The sequence below is a fragment of the Lepidochelys kempii genome, chromosome 7 (genome assembly GCF_965140265.1).
Source record: "Lepidochelys kempii isolate rLepKem1 chromosome 7, rLepKem1.hap2, whole genome shotgun sequence".
NCBI lineage: Eukaryota > Metazoa > Chordata > Testudines > Cheloniidae > Lepidochelys > Lepidochelys kempii.
Window position 1 is genome coordinate 17160047 of NC_133262.1, and position 21840 is coordinate 17181886.

At 40.1% G+C, this 21840-nt stretch overlaps 1 protein-coding gene across 12 annotated transcripts in view; it reads left to right on the forward strand.

Moving 5' to 3' along the window:
- GRM7 (glutamate metabotropic receptor 7) overlaps nt 1-21840 on the forward strand; it is a 538586-nt gene that overhangs the window by 412813 nt on the left and 103933 nt on the right. The window lies entirely within an intron of this gene.

Sequence of the window (21840 nt, forward strand, 5' to 3'; positions counted from 1 at the left end):
AAACTTAGCATCTGTGAACAAAAAATAAACATGGCAATTATTGTACATGTTTGCACTTCTGGAGTTCAGCACTAAGGAGAGTGAACAGTTGTCCTGCTGAGTCTTCTGCTTCACAAAGAATACAATTCTAAATCATCCAGAGCAACATACAGTCCTGGCATAAGCCAATTCCATTAAAATTAGTGGAGCACATTCTGCTAATACCCAGGACTGAATCTGACGCATTTAAGTTCTGCAGAATAGGCATCAAAACCTGGGATCTAATCCATGTGCTTGATCCAAAGCCCATTAAACTGAATTAAAAGACTCCTGTTGACTTCACTAGGCTTTAGATAAAACCCAACCTCCTTTTGTTGTTGTTCTAAAACCTACAAGCAATTGACTTGACATGTTTTCTCCCACACAAAGATAGGAAACAAGTCAGCTGAGGAAAAGGTACCATTACATTAAAAATAAAGATGCTTATGCAAACAAGAGCAAGTTGGACAACCTCGAACTATGCTACTCTCAGTAATCAATTCTAAGGTGCAATTTATGATGCAATTCTAAGGTGCAATTTATGAATTAAACAGACTGGCATAGCTCTGTTGAAATCAGTGGGCCTACACTAATTTGCTCCACCTGAGAGTTTGGCCTAGTGTTTGCAGTTGTTGCTGTAACTCTTCAACCCAAACATGAAAGCCCAGATCTGCAAAGGTATTTAGGCACCTAACTCTTATTGAAATCAACGGGAGTTAGGCACCTAAACATCTTTGAGAATCTAGGCGTAGGTGCTTTCTTTTTCCCTAATCAAACCAACAAACAAAAATGAATTCTTCTCTTCCCATTTTATTTACACAGTGGAGCAATGCACAGTAAGAAGTGAGGCATTAATCGATACAGAGACAGCATGTCCAAAAATGATATATTTTCCAAAATTATGTGTGTACAGGGAGTCCGTTCAAATTCAGTCATTAGCTGTGTCTTCAGGTTACCTATTTCCCCTTATTAAATTCCTTAAACTGTGTTTTCCTCATCCATGAGCACTGTGAAAAAAACAGAAAACTTTTGTTCACCACTACAATGAGCAAGACTAAGTGAAGTTTTGAGTTTTAGATTACTTTAATTGTGCTTAGGAATGTGATTGCAGCTTTGGAGATGTATTGCATAACTGCATCCATTTGTGAGTGTGAAAAGGGGGTTCTATAGTGTGAGCTTTGCAAAATTTCTCCTGCTGGATGCCTTCCTATTGCATTTGTAGAATCCCAGCCTCCCACTTCCTCTTGTCCTCCTGAGTCCTCTGCTTTGCACTCCCCCTCCATCCTCTTAAAGGAGCAGCAGCACAGAGGCCAGTTTTATCCTCACTGCCTCTCAATATCTGGTGAAAAGTGGCTCAAGGACTGCTTTGCTCTGTCTTCTCTGTCCCATCTTCTTTAAAAAAAGTAGCAGATACAACCACTTTTCTCCTTGCCTCATAAAGAGCTAACAGTGTCTAGGCTGCTCTACTCCCAACTTCCCCTTCCATTAAAGGAGAAGTGGGACTTTATCCATTCTGCTCCTTTCCTCCCCATAGACCCCAGAATCACAGACTCTGACCCAGCTCAGCCTACTCATACAGGCAAAATGTCTTCTCCGCTTAGGTGAGTGGGCAAGTGGGTAGTTCAGGTCCCCATTCAAATGATTTATTTTACACCTGCAGTAAACGTGCTACAACAAAAAAATTGCATCACTAAAATCTGATACAGAAAGTCACATGATCTGTTAAAGTATGTCTAAAAATATCAATAACACAACACATTTTTGTGTGGGCATCAGTATGGACATTAAGTTCGGCAGGCTGATACTTCAGTTACTTGAAGTTTTCACTGTCAAGGTAACAAAAAATGGTTCTTTAGAATTCAGAAGTTTTTTGTCTTACTAAGATTTGCAATTTAAGACTAGTCTCAGAGTTGGGTTACACTAGTAGGATGCAGAGTCCCCAGCAGCAAAAGTCTTCAGTGGGAAGATTGCAACAGCTCAGCTTGACCACTGTCTCCTCTCTGCAATGGACTCCATGACAGCCGTCACAGCCACAAAGGGGTGTAGTGCTAGCTGAGAAAGGGGATGTTATCTCAGCAGGAAGGGGATGCACATTGTGAGTGTATCCCTGGTACAGTTTCCACCAGTGAGGCATTTGTAGGAGAAACAAGAAGTAAGTACTACAAGCAACTTTAAACAATATTGGGTCCATTTCTTTATTGTTCATAACTGTGTTCTTAATTAGCAATTGCAATGTTCAGAATAGCAATGCTCAAATATTGTCTGAGCTGTGATGAACGGAGTCTATAGTTGACATGTGAAGGGATGGCTAAATGTGTTGTTTAAACTGTTCTTTGAAAAGACTTAAGCAAACTGATATAAAAACTAGCTGATCTCAAATAGTATTGTCAAAAGTTTGAAGTCATGGGGTTTAAAGTTAATGAGAACTGCAAAGCTAAAAACACGTCATTCTTTGAATCCATACACTGCAGACAACAGACATTTATTAGCTTAATCTTACTTCTAACAGAGAAGATGGTGCTCGTAAAACAATAGGCCTCTACCTCTTGAGCTAAAGGAGATCTTCCTAGCTATCCAGTAGTTGGCCCCTTATCCTCTATCTGAGCCTAGAGAGCAATATGATCACAAAACCAGAATATTACAGTTTGCCTGTTATCTCAACAGATTGTATCCAATGGCTCTTTGTTCTTGTTCTGCCCAGCTTCCACAGATATTCATGAATACTGGGCTGTTAGAGGCACAGTAACGAGACTTGCCACCAAACTTTTTTCTTTACGTACAAAATCTGCGATCTGTGCAGAAATCAGTCTGGTAGCTATTTGTCTGAAACAGGTCTTCATATGAACACTAATGATTTCCTGTCAGTAATTTCCTCTTGAACATACTGTGTGGAAGATCAGCCATGCAGTTCTCTTAACTTTAATAAAAGGAGTTGGGTCAGGACAAAAGTCCCTCAACATTTTATCCTTACCAGGAAGTGATGTTCTGTGTAGAGTTGTGACTTTCATTGTGTGGGCTTATTCTTTTACTAACAAGCACAAACATATCATCAATTGGGCGTGTGTGATCTGCTCTCTTTCTGACAAAGATATGCCACTAAAGCAGAGAAAAATTATATCATAAGTAATGCTGTAGTAAAACAATGACTGAGAAGGATGATCTCAACAGCTGTGTTTTAACAGACTGGAAGGGGGAAGTGTGGGGTTTAAGGAAGGCCAGAGAGGGAGGAGGCTGTACTGAAAATTTTATTTAAAAACCTATCTGGAGACCATCTCTCGTGCGTGAGCTATTACATTAACTTGGTTAATTTACATGTCGTTCAGACTGCCATTTACACAGTTGACCATTTTTTTTGCTTGCTATTTAATATCTGATCTGCTACATGTGTTTCGTGAATTATTATAGTTTGATTTGTTATGGGGCTTGTTATGTTTTTGGTGAAACTGGTATATGCTTATATTTAATAGGCTTAACAGGTTTTTGAGGCTGTTTAGTTCTTGACTGAGGTATCCACATATTGACTTCTTTACATATAATTTATAAACATAATTGATTTATATTATAGTTTATCTATTACAGTATATGCTAATCTCTTGTTGATTTGGGTGGAATTAGAGTAACTCTCTCAATGAAACTAGTATCCATTCATACATCATCTTAGTAGAAAAAACATCCTTTTTTGAAGATATATTTCGTACAATGTCCCTGAACGTGGCACTGGCTAGTTCCTTCTGAGAATAATGTGTCACTTGTTGTTGAACTTTAAGCAGCTTCTAACAATCACAGCTGTCCTTAACTGAAGTGCTTGTGGGTTTTTAGGGTTCAAGATAGTTGACAATGTTCATACATCATCTGCTGCCCAACTAAGCATGATGGTGTAGCACAGCTTGTTAACATGTACCTTTGGAGAGTGGCTGTACAAAAGAAACATTAGTTTTAACTCTCCTGGTATAATTGGTTTTGACAACAAAACTATTTTAAATTCTCAGTGAATGTGTGGGACTTATCAGTTCTAAGCTAATTATAGAAGTTATAGGTTTATGTTAGAGTCAGTACAAATGGCACTTGAAAAGAACACAGACTGATCTGTAAGGTCAAGTAAAGTACAACTAAATCAATAAGCCAAATTGAGCCAAAACTTTAAACTACAAAAGTAAAAAGATAAGGAGAGAAGTAATACAAGTTGTTTCTATAACAATGTATTCCTCTGAAAAACTTGATTTGTAGGTGACTGCTGTACAGAACATCAAATGCAATTATTCCCTGACACTCTGCTCTTTATTTACTAATCAATTTTAACTTTGAATGATATTTTCTCTCTTATAATGTGACTGGAAAGTCTACATTTGTGTGTCAGGTAGTGGAGAAAGCAATTTTAAATTCAGGATGACTTAATTAAGATTTCATATGCATAAGATAAATGGTACAGTATAAGATGTAAGTATCCTCATATTCTTGGATGTAAACATATTGTTTGGAGTCAGAAATTCCCAGCACCTCAAATTGTATGATATTTTCAGGTGAAGATTTTATGCTTTTCTTTAAATTATCCAGTGCTACTTGAGACAGGACACTGAATTAGATGACCACTGGTGTGATCTAGTATAGGAATTATTGGGCCAGATCCTCAGTTAGTATCAATGGAGCCTTTTATTACCCCAAATTTGTGTCACTAGTTATAAATATCAGAGATTGCAATCCTTTAACATTATTGGAATAGATTTACTTATCATTTTAGATAGAAGATCATGTACATGTAGCAGTGCACTGATGTTTAAACAAAATCTTAAAAGATATAGTCCAGATTGAATTTGAGAGACCTTGTTACACTTATTCATTGTCCGCTTTCTTTTGATTGTTTTCTATTCACAGATATAATCATACAGAGAGACATCATGTCATATGATGCAATTATTCAAACATAGTTTGGAAATGTATATTATATGATTCTATAATAGTATGTTACTATCTTTATTATTAATGTACCCTAATATAAATTTTACTTTAGACTTACAACTGAAAAGTTTCTCAGAGGCAATGCATTTATGGTAAAGGTGAAGAAAAATAAAACAAAGATAGTATCTGGCCTGAAAAATTAGTGTATAATTAACTAATTGTGGTATGTCGGTCTTTCAGATTTTTTTTTTTCACTTTTGTATTTGTTAAAGTTGCTTAATTGAATACTTTGTCTGTATCAGAGTTGATAGCTCTTGGAGACAGTTTGCATAGGAAGGAGAAACTTCCAAAATTCTTCATCTTAGAAACATTTATTTATCTACATTTCTGTTTTTCCACTTAATCTTATTTGTTTTTCAATTTTGGTAATATAAAGGACAAAGCAGACAGATAAAAAATGTACATATCAAATCCAGATAGAATATTTAGTTTAAATACACCTTCAGTTCACATAGAGATATAATAATATTTACAGAAATGATTCTCCTGCATTGACTCCCAGACTAACCCAGCACAAATCCTAGACAGTAAATTAAACACAAAAACACAACCAGTATGTTCTTTGATCTGGAAACCCAGATGAGATGATGTCTTCCCAGGAGCTGGCAGAGACAGCAAAGGCTTAGTCCCAACAAGATATTGGTGATGAATGGTTGGGGGAAAATTAGGCCTCATCCAAAGCTCATGCAAGTTATTGGAAAGACATGCATGGACTTTAGTAGGCTTTCTATCAAGTAAGACTATAGAACTAGGAGTGTCAGACTGCCCAATTATTGGCAATTATGGCAAACCAGATGAAACCAGATTTATTTTAAACAAACAATATGGCACCTCTGTGTGTGTGTTTCTTCCTCCAGAGAACCCAGGCCTTCCTGAGTCTGAGATCTGGTAGCAAAGTTAAAACAAACAATTAAAACCTCCTACCTCAGGACTAGGTTCTCTTTCCCAGCAGCTACCTCCTTTGTTCAGTGGGCCTTTGTTTGTGGCAAAACCCCTTGATCGCAGTACCAAACGCCTTGTAGACTTTCCTCTATAACCTTAAAGGGTCAGTATACCCCATATGTAATTTAAGTTTCTGGAAAATGTCCCAGACCTATGTTGTTTTGAACTCAGAGAACGATGGTAGAATAGTATTGCTGACTTGAGTCACATTTCTGCATCACGTTGGGCATAAAAGTAGATCACTCGGGCAGAATTTCTTTAAAAATTGCATGCGGCTCTGCCTAGCACCAGCCCTTTTTTCCCTTCCGCTGCGAATGTTAAGCGTACGTAATGAAGGCATTGTGAAATCACAAATTAATATTGGATAACTGTAGAGGAAGAAACTGTCATCTACTTTCTGTTACTTAAATTAAATTCCCTGAATATCTAGAATGTAATCATGAAAAATTAGATTGCTTAATGGCAATCCTGAATATCAATCTATGTTCTGTAGCAGGCAAACCAGGATCTGCTTGGTTTGTCAGAAATATAATGCTCCTTTGCATTATTACACCAGAACATTCAGCATTTTGTTCAGAATGCTTGCATAGACTTCAGAAGAATTGCACAACTTCTTCATATGTACAGAAATATGTCTTCCTGTGACCACCCTCTTAACATTTCTAAGAAGAAATGCAATTTGGAAACAAGCCTTATCTATAAATGTTATGGTACAAGAAATTCTGGTTTCCCCAAGTTTAAAGGTCATATTATAGCCTGGAACTATATTGCCAAATGGAATTGTGTATGTAGAACAGAGGTGGGCAACCTGCGGCCCCTCCGCGTAATCCCTGTCCCCAGCCAATGGGAGCTGCAGGAAGTAGCAGCCAGCCTGCGCCACTTCCTGCAGCCCCCATTGGCCAGCAACAGTGAACCGTGGCCACTGGGAGCTACAGGTGGATGTGCCTGTGGATGGTCAGTGTAAACAAACTGTCTCGTGGCCCACCAGCGGATTACCACATGTGTCCCACGGCCTCCAGGCTGTCCACCACTGATGTAGAATATGCCCCTAAGATCTTATTTCCTCAAATCAGGTGACTGAAGTACTACATAGGGATCTGTCGTCATTCTGTTTAGATATGTTGTATTGAGAATGTTATCACCAGATGTCTGTGATTACTCTTTATTTTTAGTAATTGCTAATATCGAAGTCATCCTGTGATCGGTCATTCTGGATGGCTAGACTGCCTAGTGGTTAGAGGGCATGGCCTCCAGCCCCCGGCTTGGTTGCCGGCCTCAGTCTGGAAGGTAGGGGGACCCAAGTCCACCCTCTCCACCAGATCCCAGCACATGGCTTGGTGTTTGTCAACCCCTGAACAGGGGCAGCCCTCCCAGCAGGGAGTCTAAAGGGCTACTTCCTACCAGTGTCTGTTCAGTTTGGGGCATGGCCCTCTAGTCCACTTAGTTGGGTGGCCTGCTTCCTGTAGGGTCCCCTTGTGGGTCTTGAGATGGGCCTGGTCATGGTCCCAAGTTCCATCAGGAAGGCAGCCATCAGTTGGTGAGACTGAGACCCACCATCTCTCCTTTTCTCCTCCCTCCAGGCCTGGCGTTGGCTGCAGGTATAACAGGGTGGAGCTAGCTGGACCCAGGGGCTGTCTTTAACCCCTGCTGTGCTGACTGGTAGTTACTCTGTTTCATCACTTCCTCAAAACTGATACAAAATTGTCTCAGTGCACTTAGCTCTGTTATCCTTATGGGATGTTTTTAAGCTACTGTGGAGATGTTTGTAGAATAAGAAGGTTGTAACTATTACTCTAAATGAGTAATGATGGTTTCGCTCCCAATATGATCCTTTTCTTTGGGTACAGTTTAGCCATGAATTCAGATGGGCAGGGACAATCAGCAGCTTGTATTCTTTGTCCATAGCCAAGAATTTGTTTTGGTGTCCAAATTACATAAATCTCTGTCACTTTTTCCTTTCCATTTCTTTGTATGACCACCAGTGTGAAATGTGAAACCCTTAATCCCATTTATTGTGGAACCCTCCTGCTTACTCCTCTGCTGACATTTTTGAGGATGGCTATTCCATTCAAATCGATAGAATAATCAGGATGCCCGTTACATTTGGCAGCACACATTTGTACTTATTGTATAAAATGTAACATAAATACAATAATTCACAGGCACACACCAACTGGATTCTTATTCAGATTAAACAATGCCACATTACATGGCAGTGACACTTTATATATTGTACAGTTGGTAAAAGAGAGATACTCTCTAGTTCTTTGCAATATAAATATTGATTAACCAGGTTGAACAAGCTTATATTTCTCACTGAGGAATGCTTGATATGGCAGTTGCTATAGCGACTATACCTTTGGGGATGTCTGTCAGAGTCAAACATTTGTTGCTGCATGTATCACTGTATGAGCGAGAGAACTAGCGTCTGTAGCTCATGCAGCCTGTGACTGCAGACTTCCCGTAATTCGGGGCACACAGAAATATAAAGGAGAATCTCAGCTTTCACTTAAAAAGAAAGTAAATTTTAAACCATTTTTAAAATGACAAATATTAAACAATGGGACAATTTACCAAAAAATAATTGAAAGCCCCTAAAATTGATGATGCAAATGAAGACTAGTTTTGATGGCAATAGCAGTATAAAATTATGGCACATCACGTGTCCTCCATCGTTGTTCTATTGGTTAGTCTTTGCAGAACTCTTGTTTTCAGCTAGCTGTCAGTGGTCTGCATGGTCAGGCACTGAAGCTTTTAATTTTAGTCAGCTTCAAGACCATGTCTTTCAGAGATCATCATGGAATTTAATGAGCTGACACTTGTATTTGGTCTAAGAGAAGCCACGTTTAAAAAAAAAGGTTCAAGGAAAAAGGTTTTTGCCATCTTTGCTAAAAATCTATTGAGAATTTCAATTAAGGACCTTCAACGTAGAACTGGTGCTCCTTCAAGAAAAGAATGGGCTATTTTTAATGAGAACATTGTCTTTTAATAAAGAAAAAAATAAACATTCTTTAAAACCCACAAATGATGAAAACAAATAATAAGTTAAATATTTTAGATTAAAAAAGAGGACGGATTAAAAGGATTGTGATTTCATAGATTTTATCAGAATAGCCTCATTAATGTAAAAATGTGTATACAGTAGACCATTAAACATCTATAGAAAAGTTTCAAAGATTTAAAATGTGCTTAGACCCACTCAAAATCCTTAATTATATAGCACCACAGTAATAGCGTGGCAACTGCTCTTAAAATTATTATTTATTTTATTGCTTTCTGCCTATAATTTTTCTTTCAGCACAGTGGGCGGTTGCTAAGGAGTGTTAAGTCAAGAGTAGCACAAAAGGGATATACCACATGACTGGCTACAGTAGCTTTACCTTGCTGTGAATAAGATTATGTTTACATCTACGTTATTTATTATGTAAGCACCGCAGAACTGAATAGGAGTTTCAAATTCTGGGGTTATTGATTTTTCAAAGGGCAAGTTTCCCTCTCACTGATCTATTGGCAGTGGGTTCATCCCCTAAACCAGTAATTATACCTACATCCACCTATAGATATCCTATGCCCTTTAAGCAGCTGGTTCTAAGAACCCCTACAGCAGAGTGTGACTCAGCAGAGAGGATCATCACATTTTAAAATTATATATAACATACTTTTCCCAACCAATTCTCAGAGGAGAATTAGTGAAGTGCTACAGCAGGGGCGGCCCACCTGAGCCTGAGAAGGAGCCAGAATTTACCAATGTATATTGCCAAAGAGCCAAAGTAATACGTCACCAGCCCCTCATCCGCTCCCCAGCCCGCAGCACCTCCTGCCTACTGGCAGGCCCCGCCAATCAGCACCTACTCCCGCATCCTCCCGCAATCAGCTGTTTCACATGTGCAGGAGCTATGGGGGGGGGGGAGGAGCGAAGGCATGGCAGGCTCAGGGGAAGAGGCAGGGGCCTTTGGAGAAGGGGTGGAGTGGGGGGCAGGGCTTGGGGCAGAGCAGCGGGTTGAGCAGTGAGCACCCCCCGGCACAGTGGAAAGTTAGCATCTATAGCTCCAGCCCCGGAATCCATGCCTAGGTAAGGAGCCGCATATTAACCTCTGAAGAACCACATGCAGCTCCAGAGCCACAGGTTGGCCACCCCTGTGCCTCAGCTACTTGCTGACTGCTGTTAGCACCACCGCAGCTGTCCATGCTCACACCAATACCCCTGATTCACAGATGTCCTGTGATAGAAAAAGCAATAAAAGAGCAAATTTGAGTAACAGTGGTAGAAAATGCTGCCTGATACAGGCAGACTCAGAAGCTGAGCATTTTTACAAATCTATATCACCGTTGTAAAAGAGGTGGGATGGGGGGGGGGGAGACCCTACTTTTCCGCTGCTGTAGAGCGAAGTCATGCCTCATAGAACCTCTCTGGCCCAAAATTGTTTTGTGGAAGAGTGACTTCTCTCCATTCCACCCTAGGACACAGCACCACCCGTGGTAAGGAATTGTCAATGTATTGCACATAGGCTATGAAAATAACAAGCCAAGAGAAGGATCAGAAACATAATGCTTTTTTTCCAAGAAAATGGCCCATTCATACACCTAGAAAAAATACAGGTGGTGAAAACAGTGAGAGCCACCAATTGAGTCTCTTACCCCAACCCTTCCTAAATGGTAAATGAGAGAAGAAAACCCCTGCACTACCTGCTAGCTGAGATTGTCCATACTTCCTTTGGTGAGGGGAATCTAACTACTCTACAACGTGTTCAGAAAGCAGAACTTTCACAAGACCATGGAACTCACTCCTGCAAGCAACAGTGACAACTGATCTTTCCGTATTCAGAGCTAAATGCAAAACCCATTTCTCCAAAGTAGTTTTTCATCAGCACTAACACACAGGTGCACTCACGTAAACAGATGTAAATTGTTATTTCTATTTTTAAATTATTGGGAGCTGCTCGAGTATTTTACTGATGGGGGCCAAGTCAGTACCTGGATAGAAAGGTAGATGACAGGCTGGAGGATTCCAAAAGGAGTAGTGGGTTGTTGTTGCTACTACCACTGTTTTCTCTTCTCTGTGGATTGAGTTTACAGGCAGCATTTAATATTCAGTTTTGGAATTCAAGGTTTGTTTGTTGTGACATGGTGGTATATTTGTCCCCTGACTAGATGAGCATGACCCCTCATCATAGGGAAAGTTGGAAGAAGTCCCAAGGGGTCTGGGACTTTCAGTGAAAGGTGAGGTGGCAGATATACTGGAGTAGGGATTTTTTAGAAAAATATTAAATCATTTTCTCTAAGGGCAATGTAGGACATACTCGAGGCAGCTTTCCTAGGGAAAGAAATAGTCCACTATGAGATTTATTGGTTGAGTGCAGAGTTTAATTTATTTTTCTCTGGTCACAGAAGAGTTGTGTGCATATACTAAAGACCATGGTTGGATCCTAGTCTGCCTTGTTTAGTTGCCTGTGATGGGGTTTCGGAAAACTTGTGCCCTTGATGGGTCAAACCCTGTTTCATCCCATATAAAATATAGTAAGGATGTTGGATTTACTGCATTCACCACAGTCACTGATCCCAGGTCTTTTCATGTGTAGTCCTAAGTGCAGAGAGTGAAGTCAATCTAGCCCAGTATCCTGTCTTCTGACAGTGGCCAATGCTAGATGCTTCAGAGGGAATGAACAGAACTTGGTAATTTCTAATGATCCATCCGCTAACATCCCATCCCAGTTTCTGGCAGCTGGAGGTTTTGGGCCCTCCAGGAGCATGGGGTTACGTTCCTGAACCTTTTTGGCTAATATCCATAGATCTATCTTCCATGACAAATCTAATTCTTTTTTGAACCCAGTTATACTTTTGGCCTTCACAATATCCCATAGCAATGAATTCCACAGGTTGAGTGTGTGTTGTGTGAAGAAGTACTTCCTCATGTTTGTTTTAAACTTGCAGCACATTAATTTAATCAGCTGACCCCTAGTTCTTGTGTTACATGAAGGGGTAAATGACAATTCCTTATTTACTTTCTACCATTAATGATTTTATAGATCTCTATCATATTTTCCCTTAGCTGTCTCTTTTCCAAGCTGAAAAGTTCCAGTCTTTTTAATCTCACCTGGTATGGAAGCTGTTCCATGCCCCTAATAATTTTTGTTGCCATTGTCTGTACCTTTTCCAATTCTAAGGTATCTTTTTTATAGATGGAGGAACAGGACTGCACACAGTATTCAAAGTGTGAGCATACCATGGATTTATATAGTGGCAATATGATATTTTCTATTTTATTACCTATCTCTGTCATAATGATTCCTAATATTCTGTTAGCTGCTTTTTTCTTCTTTTTTTTTTGACTACCTCTGCACATTGTATGGATGTTTTCAGAGAATTATCTGTGATAACTCCAAAATCTCTTTCTTGAGTGACAACAGCTACTCCAGACCCCATCATTTTGTACGTACACTTGGGATTATTTTTTCCAATGTGTATTATTTTCCACTTATCAACACAGAAATTCATCTGCCATTTTGTTGCTGAGTCCCTCAGCTTCGTGAGATACCTTGCAATGTTTCACAGTCAGCTTTGGCCTTGCCTATCTTGAATAAATTTGCATATTCCTCAAATTTTGCCACCTCACTGTTCCACCCCCCTTTTCAAGATCATTTATGAAAATGTTGAACAGCACTAGTTGCAGTAGAGATCTTTGGGGGACCCAGCTATTTACCTCTCTCCATTGTGAAAACTAGCCATTTATTCCTAGCTTTTGCTTCCTATCTTTTAACCAGTTACTGATCCACAAAAGTACCTTCTATTTTATCCTATGACTTCTTAGTTGGTTTAAGAAACTTTGGTCCTCTTACTGTATTTTTTATTTGGGGTATACTTTTAGTTTGAGCCTCTATTATGGTCTCCATGTAGTTTTCAGGCATTTCTCCCTTGTGATTATTCCTTTTAATTTAACTAGCGTCTTCATTTCTGTGTAGTTCCTCTTTTTAAAAATTAAATGCTACTCTTGTTTCTTTGGCATTCCCCCCCCTCCCCCCATGAGGATGTTAAATTTCATTATATTATGGTCACTATTACCAAATGGTTCAGCCTGTTCAGCTCTTAAACCAGATCCTGTGCTCCATTTAGAACTCAAATCAAGAATCTCCTCTTCCCTAGTGGGTTCCAAGACAAGCTGCTCCAAGAAGCAGTCATTTGTAGTATCTAGAAATTTTATCTCTAGATCCCTTTCTGAGGTGACATATACACAGTCAATGTGAGGGTAGCTGAAATCCCCATTATTATTGCGTTTTCTGCCGTGGTAGCTTGTAATCTCCCTAAGCATTTCACAATCATCATCTCCATCCTCATCAAATAGTTGGTAGCATTCCTATTCCTATAGTCTAATAGTTCAAGCATGGAATTTCTATCCATAGAGATTCTATGGCATATTTTGATTCATTTATAATTTTCCCCTTATTTGACCCCATGCTTTCTTTCACAGTTACTCATTCCTTGTAAAATATGCATCTCAGATATGGAATGAATTCCAGCTAACTAAGGACCATCACAAACCTCACCCCATTCTGCTCCAAGTGCAAGGAGCACTTTTTGACTTTGCCTTCTCTAACATACACACTATGTGTTTATGTTTAAAAACCACCTAAACCTACAAAAACAAAGCACTATCCTGCACACACAGTTCTACACCTGGGGAGAGGATGAGAGAAAGAACAAACCATGTGTGACCAATATTAGTCATGTCACTTAATGCACTGCTGGAAGATGCCCAGGTACTACGAAGATGAGAGCAGTATAAGAACATATATTAAATAGAATAGAAAACATTCCACTGTGAATACTCATATATGCAAATTAAGCATTAACTCATCTTGCTGCCTGTGCAAACTTAATAGTGTCTGCAAACCATGTAAAGTATGTGAGAAAAGCTGGATCAATCAAATCTTTGTAGGAAGCAAATGCCAAATAAGTTCAAAGCATGGCTGAAATGAATTTAATTTAAAATTTAGGTGAATGCTTACAATTTTCCCCCCCAATATTCCCGCAGCTTAACAATAATAAAACCCTTCTGCCAGTTCATATATAAAACTTCCATACCCACTTCTCTTACTAAGCTGATGTACATTATGCTTAAAATACCTGTACAAGATGTACTCAAAAATGAATGCAGAGTAAATTTTTCTTACACAGCCCTATACAAAAACACACAAACTGGGAAATGCTATTATAAATTTGGTTATTGAAGGAGAGCCTCTTTTTGCTTTACTGTTTTGGAGAAACTGCTCAAGGATAGTTTACCCATGTGAAAATATATTCCTATAATGCTTCATGGGTCAGTAACCTCCACTGTGTTTTCATGAGTTATTGCTGGGAGCGTGCATTAGAGTCACCTGTAAACGCTAGAGTCACCTGTAAATTATATTCCTAAAATTTACAAAGAGAGACATAGGTGAGGAAACTTGCTTATTGAAACATTTACTCGCCTTTTTGTTTCTTTCTGGATCAGAGAATCCCCTGTCTCTCATCCACCTACTCCCATCACACATACTCTAATAAGTTTCTTCACTCATGCCTCAAAACCTAATGACTTTTACTTATTCCTGTGCAGAATGAACCTCACAATATTTGGTCTTTGAGTTTAGTTCACATACAAATCCCAATGTCCAGATGAATAAGCAAGGAGGTGTGGTCTAGTGGTTAAAGCACAATACAGGAAAGCAGAGGAACTGGGTTATATTCTCAGATCTTTTGTAGAATCTCTATGAATTTTGAACAAATCCCTTCAGTTTTCTGTGCCTCAGTTTTTCAAGCTGTAAAATTTGTTCTGGGGGACAAATCTAGCTGCCCCCCGTTACGTCCATGTGAATCTAAAGTAATTCCATTAACATCAGTGGGGTTCACAGTATAACGAAAAGAAAAAAAAAGACACAGTATTTGAATCCCTCAAATGAAAGGCACTATATCAAAGTGTGAAATATTATCATAGCTGGTGCTTCTCCACGTCTCTAGAATCTGCAGAACTGGGCTACACATTGCATAAGAAAATACTTTCTTGTGAGACTTTTTTATACTTCCATGTCTAGTCTCAGCAGGAAACAGAAAGTCAGAAAAAATGTATCTGAATGTTTTAATATGTTAAATTTCAGTTTGAATTTAGTTCTAGAAATGTATAATGGTTCAGAGAGGTCTTTTTTTTTCCCCTGAGCCATATAGTTCATCACAATTGATATTATGTATATAGAGTACAGCGTGGAATGTTTTAGAAATACTACTTCTATAATAATAATAATAAATGGTTCCTTGCATGCAGAAGAACCGTAAAGCATTTTACCGATGGATTTATAAGCGGTATGCAAAGTATATAAAACATTCACCTACCACTGAAATGCACTAACTTAATAGCACTCAGAAACATTGCACTACAGAGTAAAGCAGAAAATTCTATTCTGTTCCGTCACAATTCAGGACACCTGCACCTCTTTTCCCCTTCTGTGGCCCACCCAGGACACCCACTCTGGGCTCCCTGTTCCTCGGCTGTCACTTCTCTTGAGGGTAGACCTGCATCTTTCCCCCTTTTGATTGGGGTATTTCCAGCCTGCATAGTTTCCTGCCTACACTGTGATATCCTCAGCAAGTCAGATGGCCTAAATGGGTCTGTTTCTGCTCTTTGCTTTCTCCTCAGATGCTATAAACAATGTGATTGCCCACAGTCATGAGTTACTCTGCAGCCCTTTGTAAGCAAGCACATTTATTCTTAAGGAAAAAGTATTACAGAGAAAACATGTTAAATACAATGAAAAAACTTACACTCATACCAATAAGTTGACCAGAGACCACCTCCTGACTCCACCCTGGGCTGTGGTAAGATTCAGTCCTTCAAACCTCACAAAGGGTTTTTTCATCTGTTTACCATTTAATAAGAGTTTTCATATGTTAGCCTTTATGCAGCTGGAATCTTAGATCTTCACAGACCATGAATAAGTAAATACTCACACAGTGATTCTTTCCTTAGGCATAGCTTCAAAAGGTTGGGTCCAGACCTCTCCCCCAGGTATTTCCGAGGAAAACCCACTTATGTTTGTTTGTCCCAAAAGTTCCTTCTTGCCTGGCACATTGTGTGAAGCTCATAACACTTCCCATGGATTTACATTGGGCAGGACTCCTCCCTAGAGAAGTTACATACAATCCTGCAATAATAAATACATTTTGCATTTATAATACAATGGACCCCAAAGCTATTTAAACATAATTCAATAAGATCTCCCAAAGATGTTGCAGGATACTGCCTTATCTGTCACATATTCTATATAGGTTCTCATTCTGCGCTAATCACTGTGCTTTTGGCAGTACATTAAGCCAGTTAAGAAGAGCATATCTGCTAGAGCAGCAGCAGGAATTTAAACTAGGCAGCATATAATCACTTAAATTGTAATTTTGATAAGGGTAATGGAGTTAACACCCCTGTTCTTGCAAAGAGTGCTTTGGGATCTTTAATGACTGGAAGAAGTCAGAAGTTAGTTGTTTTTCTTTTCTTTTCTTTTCTTTTCTTTTCTTTTCTTTTCTTTTCTTTTCTTTTCTTTTCTTTTGTTTAAATCTTATTCAAGAGACTACACATCCAGAAACACAATGCCAGGTCATCAGTTAAATACTCTGAAAAGGAAAGATTACTACTTTATTGTCTCACCAACACTAGACCCGGAGCACAGGCTTTTCCTTGGAGGTCTCTTATTCAAGTATTGATAGGGTCTGACCCCATTTAGTTTATAAGAGCTGACAAGATCACAGCCAGAGGTGGTAGAGCTTCAGGGCTCTGTTATCAAGGTGCATATTTAAATTTAGAATACAGAAAACTCCAAGCTACTCCCAGTGAAGTAAGAGCTGATTAGTATAATTAGATCCTCTTAGAAGACTTATATTAATGGAATTATGATTCTTGAAACAACAGAAAGAGCATACATAAGTTTAAAGTTGATCTGTTTTATCACATTTGCCGCATTGTAATACTCCTTTAATGTTAGTATGCACTTCTGTGGTAAAAATCTAATTTAAAATATTGAACTGATAGAGCTTAAGGCCACAATCATGCTCTACATAATTACCTAAGGAGTAGAGTGCACATTTCCAATGAAGAGGTGCCATCAGCTGTTAGGATGGCATGAAAAATGTACGCAGTGTGCTCGTGCGGTAATAGCCTCCCCTATCTCTAATAGGAATATACAGGTGAATACTAAAGGATAATTAACAACAAATTCATTTTGTGAATTTTTCAATTATTGAATCAGGTATCTTCACAATGGAACAATGATATTTCATTAATATTTATATATAACTGTCTCATAATGGCAATGTATTCATTTAAGCAGAAATTACTTTTTTTAAGTTAGCACCCCCGGAGGTAGGTCTTCAGTCACGGAGGGATTCTTTGAAGCCTGCAAGCATTAGTGCTTTGATGTTTGATGCAGAAAGTGAGGGATATTTCTCAATGTGATCATTCTAACCTCTTTTTTTCCATTCCCTTCTGTACTAAAAAGGCAGGGGGGGGAAGTTTTACACCCCCGCTCCCCCACAAAAAAGTCTGGGTTAAAACATAGAAAAAATAAATGGAACTGACCAAGAGAGAGTGTAAGCTGTGACCTGAATTCTCGGTAATTAATCACTGTGCCCCATTGTGCAATGTGGTCTAGTAGATATAAAATCAAGGGAAGACGGGACCTGGGGCCAGATTCTCTATTGTATTATGTGGCCTTTTTGTATTGCTCAAACAACACAGGGGAGCTGGCCACAAATGCCCTGCAGAAAATACACCTTTTGGAGGGGAGCCCCCCGGTAGTTCAAGTGTGCTGTAGCTGGGTCCTCAGCCTACATCCTCCCCAGTCTTGATGTAGGTGGCATATTGGGTTCAGGAAGGGGAGGCGGCAGAGTAAAACTCTGCCTATCTTCCACTAGCATGTGATTCATTAAGGACTATTACCTTATACCAGTGGCACAGTTTAGAACAACTTAGCAGCTGCTCTAAATCACCTCAGGCCTCAAGTAGGTGAGGCCCGAAGAGTCAGGGAGCCATAACAGGCTCCTTGACTGTCCCTCACCTCTCCTGCTTTGAGCTTTGTTTAGTTAACGCAGGAAGAAGCAGAAATGATGGGAAATATCATGATAAAAACCGATACCTGCGACAATAGCAGCACTGTTTCTAGAGCAAAGAAGGAAAAATAAGCCCTGGGTAAGCCTCTGTGCTATTTCGATGCTTGTTGTAGTGAGCTTTTTTGGCATTCACTAACTATTAATGCAAATGAAATTGCTGATGGATTCTTAAACTGAGCCGTGTCAAATTACACAATGCTAAGGAAGGGACACAAGAACAACTACATTATCTTTGACTACAAACAATTGTCCTAACTCTATTACTATTATTATCTATATGTCTGACAGTCCCACCAACTGGCCCAAGTCAAGATCACTACTCCATTGTCCTAAGAATCGTGCTATAAAATGGTGCTGTTGTTCTCTAAAATCATGACTGGTGTTACAAAATCATGACTAGTGTGGAGAAAGTAAATAAGGAAGTGGCATTTACTCCTTCTCATAACACAAGAACTAGGGGCCCCAAATGAAATTAATTTGCAGCAGGTTTAAAACAAACAAAAGGAAGTATTTTTTTCACACAATGTACAGTCAACCTGTGGAACTCCTTGCCAGAGGATGTTGTGAATGCCAAGACTATAACATGGGTAGGATGGATAGGATACCCTGGGGGCTAACATGAAGGGGATAGGAGTCCAGGAGAGCTGGCTGTATTTCAAGGAATCCCTGTTGAGGTTACAGGGACAAACCATCCCGATGTGTCGAAAGAATAGTAAATATGGCAAGCCACCAGCTTGGCTTAATGGTGAAATCCTAGCAGATCTTAAACATAAAAAAGAAGCTTACAAGAAGTGGAAGGTTGGGCATATGACCAGGGAAGAGTATAAAAATATTGCTTGGGCATGTAGGAATGAAATCAGGAGGGCCAAATCGTACCTGGAGCTGCAGCTAGCAAGAGATGTCAAGAGTAACAAGAAGGGTTTCTTCAGGTATGTTGGCAACAAGAAGAAAGCCAAGGAAAGTGTAGGCCCCTTAATGAATGAGGGAGGCAACCTAGTGACAGAGGATGTGGAAAAATCTAATGTATTCAATGCTTTTTTTGCCTCTGTCTTCACTAACAAGGTCAGCTCCCAGACTGCTGCACTGGGCATCACAGCATGGGGAGTAGATGGCCAGCCCTCTGTGGAGAAAGAGGTGGTTAGGGACTATTTAGAAAGCTGGACATGCACAAGTCCATGGGGCTGGACGCGTTGCATCCGAGAGTGCGAAAGAAATTGGCGGCTGTGATTGCAGAGCCATTGGCCATTATCTTTGAAAACTCGTGGCGAACGAGGGAAGTCCCAGATAACTGAAAAAAGGCTAATGTAGTGCCAATCTTTAAAAAAGGGAAGAAGGAGGATCCTGGGAACTACAGGCCAGTCAGCCTCACCTCAGTCCCCGGAAAAATCATGGAGCAGGTCCTCAAGGAATCAGTCCTGAAGCACTTAGATGAGAGGAAAGTGATCAGGAACAGTCAGCATGGATTCACCAAGGGAAGGTCATGCCTGACTAATCTAATCACCTTCTATGATGAGATTACTGGTTCTGTGGATGAAGGGAAAGCAGTGGATGTATTGTTTCTTGACTTTAGCAAAGCTTTTGACACGGTCTCCCACAGTATTCTTGTCAGCAAGTTAAGGAAGTATGGGCTGGATGAATGCACTATAAGGTGGGTAGAAAGCTGGCTAGATTGTCGGGCTCAACGGGTAGTGATCAATGGCTCCATGTCTAGTTGGCAGCCGGTATCAAGTGGAGTGCCCCAAGGATCGGTCCTGGGGCCGGTTTTGTTCATAAATGATCTGGAGGATGGTGTGGATTGCACTCTCAGCAAATTTGCGGATGATACTAAACTAGGAGGAGTGGTAGATATGCTGGAGGGCAGGGATAGGATACAGAGGGACCTAGACAAATTGGAGGATTGGGCCAAAAGAAATCTGATGAGGTTCAATAAGGGTAAGTGCAGGGTCCTGCACTTAGGACGGAAGAACCCAATGCACAGCTACAGACTAGGGACTGAATGGCTAGGCAGCAGTTCTATGGAAAAGGACCTAGGGGTGACAGTGGACGAGAAGCTAGATATGAGTCAGCAGTGTGCCAAGAAGGCCAATGGCATTTTGGGATGTATAAGTAGGGGCATAGCGAGCAGATCGAGGGACGTGATCGTCCCCCTCTATTCGACATTGGTGAGGCCTCATCTGCAGTACTGTGTCCAGTTTTGGGCCTCACACTAGAAGAAGGATGTGGGTAAATTGGAGAGAGTCCAGAGAAGGGCAACAAACATGATTAGGGGTCTTGAACACATGACTTATGAGGAGAGGCTGAGGGAACTGGGATTGTTTAGTCTGCAGAAGAGAAGAATGAAGTGGGATTTGATAGCTGCTTTCAACTACCTGAGAGGTGGTTCCAGAGAGGATGGTTCTAGACTATTCTCAGTGGTAGAAGAGGACAGAACAAGGAGTAATGGTCTCAAGTTGCAGTGGGGGAGGTTTAGGTTGGATATTAGGAAAAACTTTTTCACTAGGAGGGTGGTGAAACACTGGAATGCGTTACCTAGGGATGTGGTAGAATCTCCTTCCTTAGAAGTTTTTAAGGTCAGGCTTGACAAAGCCCTGGCTGGGATGATTTAATTGGGGAATGGTCCTGCTTTGAGCAGGGGGTTGGACTAGATGACCTCCTGAGGTCCCTTCCAACCCTGATATTCTATGATTCTATGAACAGTGTTCAAAAAAGAACAGATAATTTCATGGAGGGTAGGTCCATCAATGGCGTTCCTGTGCCAGAAGCTAGGAATGGGCGACGGGGGATGGATCACTTAATGATTACCTGTTCTGTTCATTCCCTTTGAGGCACCTGGCATTGACTACTGTCAGAAGACAGGATACTGGGCTCGATGGACCTTGGTCTGACCCAGTATGGCCTTTCTTATGTTCTTTTGAATCAAATGAACACATAGTAGAAGATATTTCCGGACTTGAGGGATTTACAATTTAAATAGACAATGGGTAGAAAAAGGATATTTGATTATCCTAATTTTATTGTTGAAAGGAACTGAGGCACAAAGAGATGAAGTGACTTGCCCAAGGACATCTGGGAATTCTGTGTCAGAAATTGAATCTAAATGTCATGTGGCATAAATCGAGTGCCTTAATCACAAGACCATCCTTCCTCTCTGGCTCTCAGTGAACTTCACTGTCTGAATCTTATTAATATTTTAGCCTCAAAGTCACTACTTCTGATGAAAATTTGCCTAAGTTGTGCATCATAGATGTTGTAATTAATCATCTAAAATTGTCGACAGCAACGGATCACTCTTGAACCCATTTCATTATTAAAGCTGTTCTGGTCTCCCTGGAGGTACTGTCATTTGCTGTATGTTTGTACATCATCTAGTACTGTGGGGCCCTGTCATGTTGGACCTCCAAGTGCCACCACAGTGTAAATGATAAATAACAAGTATGTGCTTTAAAGGCTAATATGGAATAATTTCCTACAGATTCTACAAGCTCATATATGTTTGCAAAGTATAAAATAAATGTCCATTAAAATGTTTTTTAATGTGAATATGCAGCATTTCCCCCCAGTGTTAGGCCACTTATTCAAAGTCACGGCCGCTCAGGAAGGGCTTGTCTGCGCTCGCAATTTTCTTAAAATGACCCACTGGTGCAGCTTCATCAGTCATAGCAATGGTGAAAACAAAAGCATAGACCATCGATCTGCACTTTGCATGCTGTGTTGTCACGGTCTGCTCTGAGCAGAGTTAGGCGGTAAAAATACAGGTGGCTGGTCTACCCCGGTGCTCCCGCTGTTGCTGTAATACTTATT